Consider the following 8,390-nt stretch of genomic DNA (forward strand, 5'->3'; position numbering starts at 1 on the left):
TCCCCCAAATGTTACTGGCAACATAATCTTCCTGTTAGGTTGACTCCTGTCAGGGTTGACTCGTTGAAACGTACTTGTAACCTCTAACTCTTCTTATGCTATCTGAAGCCCGTTCATAACTGCCGGGGAAGTCAGATTCAGTCCGGCCCCACCGTCCACCAACACCTTTGTGACCTTGAGATTGCAAATTGTTGGAGTAACCAACAAAGGCAGGCATCCTACCGCAATGGTGTAGCAAGGATGGTCCTCTTCGTCAAAGGTGATTGGTGTACGAGACCATTTGAGCGGCTTCTGGGCCTCCGGCGCTGGTTCCACGACATTGACTTCTCAAGCCCACAGCTTGAGTTGGCGATGGGAGGTGTGCAAAGATGCACCTCTGTCAACGCTTAGGGCGTCTGTGGCCTTCTGGAGCTCATGCTCACTAGTTTCCTCTTCATCCCCCTTGTCACTCTCATCACCACAAACTTCTTTCTCCTGGCTGCCGACGGTCTTTCCTTTGTTCCGAAAGGGCTTGCCGGAGCGATTTGCTCCATCACCTCGGCCCTTACCGCCAGCGACATTCTGACCCGTTTCCTTATCACGCTTCACATATTCCGCTCACTTTCTCTTGACCAGCTGCTCGAAATGATAGCACTCCTGAAGGTCATGGCCCTTGGTCCGGTGGATCTTGAAGTACAACCCATCACCCTTTCCGGCTTTCTCGGCAGCTGCGGCTTCCCGGCAATCGGCGCACGCGTCAACCTCCTTGTCGGGGGCCTCAATCTTGGCGATCTTGCCGGTACTAGGGGTGCCTGATCCTTCAACAGTCAATACTGCTTTATCCCTTCGCTTCTTACTGCCCTTCTTAGCCTTCTTCTGACTGGTGGATTCGTCATCATCCTCTTAATCAACATCAATGCAATCTTCTTCTTCAGGCAATTTCCTCCCTTACTCCATTCGGGCACACTTATCCGCTAGGGTGTACAGCTCCTTCACAGTCTTGGGCAACCGCACATTCATCTTGGCAGGGATTTGGCGGTTGCGCATGTTGGACTGGAAGGCAGCTATCACGGCTGCCGGATGGATATTTGGGATATTCCTACGAACTTTACTGAACCTCCGCAAATACTTATGGAGGGTTTCTCCTTCCTTTTATTGGAGAATCTGTAGATCGCCGGGGCGGCCCGGCTCTTGTTGGCCACCGGTAAAAGCACTGATAAACTCATGGCACAGATATACCCACGATGAAATAAAGTTCTCCGGCAGGTGCATAAGTCAGGACCTCACGTTGGATTTGAGTGCCAACAGGAAGTAGTTGGCGAACACCTTCTCATCTCTTCCCCCGGCAACCTGAACAGCAATGGTGTAGATGCTCAGGTACTCTGTCAGCTTCAGGCTTCCATCGTATTTCTTAGGTATCTCTGGCTTGATCGTGCGAATGGACGACCAATAGACTTGCCGCAGGTCATGGGTGAAGGCAAGGCTACCAATATTGAAGGCCAAGATCCCGTTAGAACCAAGAGTGGAATCGTCGACGTCGGGGCCGCCACACCCGTCGGCTCAGAGGAGGTTGCCGCAGCATTTCTCGACGACGCACACGTCTTACCTCTACCCATCTTCCAGGATTTTCCATTGGCCTGGAAGTTCCTGAGGATCAGAAGAGGCCATCGAGGTGTCATAAGGGTCTTGACTTAGTCGTGCTCGTGCTGGCTAAGGGAGTCCTGGACTATGGGGTCCTCGGGGAGCCGGCCTATGTGACATGGGCCGGACTTATGGGTCGTGAAGATACAAGATAGAAGGACCTCCCCCATGTCCGGATGGGACTCTCCATTGCGTGGATGGCAAGCTTGGCATTCGAATCATGTACCTTCCTTTCTCTGTAACCGACTTTGTACAACACTAGATCCCTCCGGTGTCTATATAAACCAGAGGGTTCAATCCTTAGGGGCAGTCACAATCATACAAGATAGACATCTAGAGTTTAGCCATTATGATCTCGAGGTAGATCAACTCTTCTAACCCCTATACTCATCAATGTCAATCAAGAAGGAAGTAGGGTATTACCTCCATTGAGAGGTCGCGAACATGGGTAAACATTGTGTCCCCTACCTCCTTGTTACCTTCGATCCTTAGACGCACAGTTCGGGACCCCCTACCCAAGATCTTCCTGTTTTGACACCGACATTGGTGCTTTCATTGAGAGTTCCACTGTGTCGTCAACAGAAGGCTCGATGGCTCCACCAATCATCCACCGCAATACCGCCCTGAGGGAGACTTTCCTCCCCGGCCAAATCTTTGTATTTGGCGGATTCGCACTGTGTGCCAATTCGATTGGCCATCTGGAGCAGATCAACAACTATGCCCCTGGTCATTAGATCAGTTTCGAAAACCTAAACTATGTCGCTCATATTCGAGGAGACTTGATCTTCCAAGGGTTCGCGGCCTCAACCGCATCTCCGGCCTCAGATCCGGAACTCCTCACCGAGTCCGAAGACGGGAGTTTAGAGGCCGCCAGATTCTCCGTAGCCATAGAGCTCAACACCGGAAATATGGAGGGGAACGTTTCACCGGCCGGCCCGGAATCACTCCATGCTCCCTCTATCCTCATCGAGCCAGACTCACCCCCGTACACCAGCTTCGAACTCTCGAGGTTTGTGTTATACGAGCCCGGCCAGGGAACTCCTATCCCGCCCCGCTCCATGGATCCTCGCTTCCCTGTCCAAAGCTCACCCTTAAACAAGGCTCTGGACTTAATGCAATCTCTCGCCATTACAGAAGGATCACTGCCGAACTATGCCCAGCCCGCACTAGGGGCTGAGAGTGGGGAATTTTACGTCACACCCACCACCCACTTCATATCCACTATCGAGGACTTAACCGACATGCTTGATTACGCTTCCGAAGACATCAACGGCATGGATGGTGATGTCGGAGAAAAGCAAAGCCAGAACCCACCGCTTACGGGACGCTGGACGGCTACTTCCACATATGACGTGTACATGGTGGAAACCCCAAAGAGGATGGCGGCGAAGGGGGAAGGATTCACTCGAAGACAAGCCTCCCATGCCACCAGCAAAGCGTCGACGTCAGCATCCCCATTCTAAATTGTGGCACGAAAAAGACAGCAATACGGGCACCAGAGGCAACAATACTTTGGATAACACCGAAGATCAAGAAGCCCCTATCGAACCAACATCCGAGCATGATGATTGGGAGGAGGGGCAAATCAACCCCAACGATCCCATCGGGAACGAGGGCTCGGAGGACAGTAATTACTTACCAACCTCCGAAGAGGACGAGAGCCTCAGCGACGAAGAATTCATCATGCCAGAGGACCCTTCAAACAAGAGCCCTTTAAGCACCGGCTAATAGCCAGTTCAAGAAGACTGAAAAAGAAGCAGTAGCAGCTTCAAGCTGATCAGGTTCTGCTCAATGACAGATGGACTGATGTCCTGGCAGCCAAGGAATATGGCCTCAAACGCCCAACCAAGAATTACCCAAAGCGCAAGCTGCTACCCCAATTCTGCGACGAGGCCCAGAGCCTAGACCGCTCATGCGTAATGCTGCCAACGAAGCTGACCGACCACCATGTGGCCAGGATAGAGCGGCAACTCAAGCCGAACACCAGTCTGCACCACCCCACCATAAAGGCAAAGAGACAGCAGGTGCACGATACACTTACGACATACGACAGGACCTGGCTAATAGAGTCGGTCAGACTAGATCAATATATGGATCATGGGTGCATGGCCCAGCATTAGAAGACGGCCATCAAGCCTGGCACGACAAGCACAACTTCACCCGGCCTGAAAACCGCATACGGACTCCATCGAACTGTGTTGTGACGTTGCCCAATATAGAGGCGCCGCACACCCCCTATGATTCACTGGTGAGGTCATGGAGCACCAGTTCCCAGAAGGGTTTAAACGCGTGAACATTGAATCATACGACGGCACAACAGATCCCGCAGTATGGATTGAAGATTTTCTTCTCCACATTCACATGGCTCGCGGTGACGATCTACATGCCATCAAATACCTCCCTCTCAAACTTAAGGGACCAGCTCGACACTAGTTAAACAACCTCCCAGAAAATTCTATTGGAAGCTGGGAAGACCTGGAGGATGCCTTTAGAGACAACTTCCAGGGTACTTATATCCGACCTTCGGACGGTGATGGCCTCAATCACATAATCCAGCAGCCCAGACAGGCAGCCAGAAAATTCTGGACCCAGTTCCTAATAAAAAAGAACCAAATTGTTGATTGTCCGGACGCCGAGGCTCTAGCAGCCTTTAAACACAACATCCGCGACGAATGGCTTTCCCGACACCTCGGCCAAGAAAAGCCGAAGTCCATGGCATCCCTCACATCACTCATAACCCGCTTTTGCGCAGGCGAAGACAGCTGGCTTGCCCGTAGCAGCAACAATACTAGCGATCCTGGCACTTCTGAAGCAAGGAACAGAAATGGCAGGCCTGACACAACAAAAACAAGCGTCGGAGCAACAATGACCATGCCGAAGACACGGCGGTCAATGCCGGATTCAGTGGCTCCAAGCCCAATCAGCGGAAGAGGCCATTCAAAAGAAACAAAGGCGGCTCATCTAGCCTGGACCGAATACTCGATCGACCCTACCAGATTCATGGCACCCATGACAAGCCTGCCAACCATACTAATAGAAGCTATTGGGTTTTAAACAGACCGGTAAGTTAAACACCTAGTACACGGGGAAAGGGTCGCCCAACAAGGATGACGATGAGGAGCCTCGCCCACCGAACACAGGGGGATAGAAGAAATTTTCCCCCGAGGTCAAGACGGTGAACATGATATACGGTACTCACATCCCCAAAAGGGAGCGCAAGCGCGCGTTAAGGGACGTCTATGCAATAGAGCCAGCCGCCCCAAAATTAAGCCCATGGTCAGCATGCCCGATCACCTTTGATCGCAGGGACCATCCAACCAGTATCTGTCATGGAGGTTCAGCCGCATTGGTGCTTGACCCAATTAACGATGGATTCCACCTCACGATTATCGATGGATTCAGCCGTCATGGAGATCCTGCACGATGATATAGTGGTCACAAGTGTCCTCATGGACCACGGCAGCAGTCTTAACCTGCTCAATCAGGACACAGTCCGAAAAAAGGGTATTGAGTCGTCAAGAATAAAGCCCACAAAAACTTCCTTTCAAGGAGTAATACCTAGTGTCGAGGCCTAGTGCACGGGCTCAATCACATTGGAATTCGTCTTCGGTTCACCGGACAACTTCCGAAGCGAAGACTTGATATTCGACATCGTCCCTTTTCCACAGCGGCTATCATGCACTGCTCGGATGAACTGTGTTTGCCCGCTTCAATGCTGTCCCGCACTATGCTTATCTAAAACTCAAAATGCCAGGATCACGGGGTGTTATAACAATCCATGGAAACATGGATCGCTCCCACTGCACCGAGGAACTCACACTGGCCCTCGCAGCGGAAGTGCAAGTCGGCCTTATTAAGCCAAACTCGACATCGGCAGTCAAGCCCATGGACCTTGTCAAACGAGTACGAAATACCCCCCAGAACGATAGTCCGGGTCGTTAGGAGCTCGATTAGAAATCCGGCCTCGGTCTTAGCCCCAACCGAACAACGGCGTATGTACCACGTGCACATAACTATCCACTGAAAATACCATGGGCGACGACGGAGGGATATCAAGGATAAAGTGCACAATGCGGCTCAACTGTACCTGGACCCCCATCTATCTTTTTCTTCACTTCATTTTTCCTTTTCAGGTTCCTTACAACCCACATCACCTTTGAATGGGGTCAAGGGCCCTTTTGCTGGCCCATTATGAAACTTGTTCATTGACCCTCTCAAAGGACCACTCACCAAGGCGAAAGGCAGCACAGATGCACAGCAGAGTCCTCAAGGATCTTCAAAGATCCCCCCTTCCCCTTTCAGCATCTGTACACAATTTTCCCTTGTGCTCGGCCTGTAAAATAGCTTCGATGCTGATAGCGTTATCTGTATAATACGTTTTGACGTATCAATCAGAATACAATGGAAATAGTTTTTGCCCAAACTATTCGGTATTGGCTTATTTCCTAATCTGTATTCCTTCTTTTCTTTCGTCTGATTGTCATGTACACCTCGGCACGACCTAAATCGCCAGGGGCTCCATTCATCCGCGTACATTTCTTATATATACCATAAATCCGAACACTTATACAGTACAACTCGGCCTCCCAAGTCTAGCATTATATGCATCGGCTCTGAATCATGTCTTGGGTCGATAGTTGGGTTGCCCGGCTCCTGTGGTTACTACCTTACGTTACGACTGTTTGGCTAAGGAAGTAAAGGGAGAACTACTGCGATTGTGTTTCTGGTTAGCCGGATAAACACCTCAGTACAAAAAGCCGAAAACTGACTGCCATGATGCAGTGAGAGCTGGTCAGCTATTCGGCGACTCAGTATAAATATCTTGCGATTTTCTCCATGTCACAGGAAGGACTGGTTTTTATCTAGTCAGGTGTTTATAGCACCTAAGTTCGGATCACTGAACAATACCAAGGGTTGCGCCAACAATTTTATTGCCAAACTCCTATGGCTAAGTGAGAGTGATAAAGCCGCATAGTCTAATTGCCTTGTTGCCGCACTAGCACCTCCTTCAAGGACCAAGTCGTTGGGTTAAGTGTGTTTTTGTACTCTTCCAAACACCCCCGTAGTATCTATGTGAGGGGCTGAAGCCGACGACTGGCCAACTCTCAGATTTAATAAATGGCTGCAATGGAGGATAAATAATTTCAGATGAAATAAGACTAACACCTTGTTTTCATTATACAAAGTTTGGGCAGCATAGATACATTCATTCAAACATGATGTCCTTTGAACATAGGCCCTCTATAATGCGGGATCCTTCAAGGACGTCGTGGAAGTATCGCTCCGGAGTATGATGACCCTTGCTTGTGAGCGGTCCCTCGGTTGCATGACTGGTGGCATTCATCTTCGCCCACTGCACCTTGACACGGGCAAAGGCCATCCGGGCACCTTCGATACAGACTGATTGCTTTATAGCATCAAGCCATGGGTAGGCATCGACTAGCCGCTTCACAAGCCCAAAGTAGCTACTGGGTATGGATTCGGCTGGCCAAAGACAGACTATCACATCCTTCATAGCCAGTTCGGCCACCCTATGTAGCTCGGTTAGCTGTTTCAGCTGATCACTGAGGGGCACAGGATGCTCTGGCGCAAGGTATTGCGACCAGAACAACTTCTCTGTTGAGCTCCCCTCTTCGACTCAGAAGAAATCTGCAGCATCAGCTATACTTCGGGGAAGATCTGCAAACACTCCCGGAGAACTCCAAATGCGTGTCAGTAAGGTGTATTTTCTCCTCACAATTTTGCTCTTCATATTAAAGGCCTTACCCGCAGCGATTTGCTTGGCCTCTCAAATCTCCTAACAGGCGCCTTGGGCTTCAAGTCGGGCTACCTTTACACTTTGGAGCCCTGTAGCAAGTTTGGACTCTCGATCCGACACCTTGCGCTCCATGGACTCACATTTTTTATAGCATCAGTGAACTCTTGTTTGACTTCCTCCAACCTCGCTTCCTATTTTTGGTGGGTCGTTTGTTCCTCGTCCGCCTCCTTCTTGGCCTCGGCCATCGCGCTCTTGAGGGCTTCGACCTCAACCGTATCAACTATGAGCATAATCATAAAGTATAGTTAGATAACAAATTGGAACTCTTATCATTTTGAGATACGTTTTGGCATCACATACCTTGCTTTTCCTCCAACTTCCGCTTTAGTTTGGACAGTTCGGGGGCATGCGAGGTTGCCGCTCGCATCGAAGCCTGTGCATCAAAATAAACATATATGTTAGCTCCTGCAAAGGATTGTTTGATCCCCTGTTCGGCCTTCCTTCACGAACGCCGAACATAGTCTTAGGGGCTACTATCTGTATACAGGTATTCCTTTTGCCCATAACCAAAAATATATTACTTCACGTACCTCAAAGCTTATTAGAAGGCTGGTATAGGCTTGGTTAAATCCGCTCTTAGCGGAACGAACCTTTTCAACCACCATACCCATAAGAGTATGGTGTTCCTCCACAATGGAAGCACTTTGAAGCTCTTCCACCAGAGTGTCCGGTGCCTCCGGATTGATAGAGGACGCTTGTGGAGACGGCACGCCCCCTTCCCACGAAGAAGGTTGCTGGTGCGATTCCAGAGGCTTATGGACCTCCGGAATAATATTCGGCTAGGGGCCAAATTGAGCATGGCCCCCGTCGCCGGTCTCCATGGGGGTTGATTTCCCCCTCTCTTCGGCAACAGAGAAATTACCCTCTGTTGCCACCTTCACGGCCTCCTGCACCTCCCCGTGACCTAGAGAGGTTCTTCGGGACAAGACTTTAGTGTTGTCCATAGCGCCGG

Source organism: Triticum dicoccoides, chromosome 4B, assembly GCF_002162155.2.
Source record: "Triticum dicoccoides isolate Atlit2015 ecotype Zavitan chromosome 4B, WEW_v2.0, whole genome shotgun sequence".
NCBI classification, from domain to species: Eukaryota; Viridiplantae; Streptophyta; class Magnoliopsida; order Poales; family Poaceae; genus Triticum; species Triticum dicoccoides.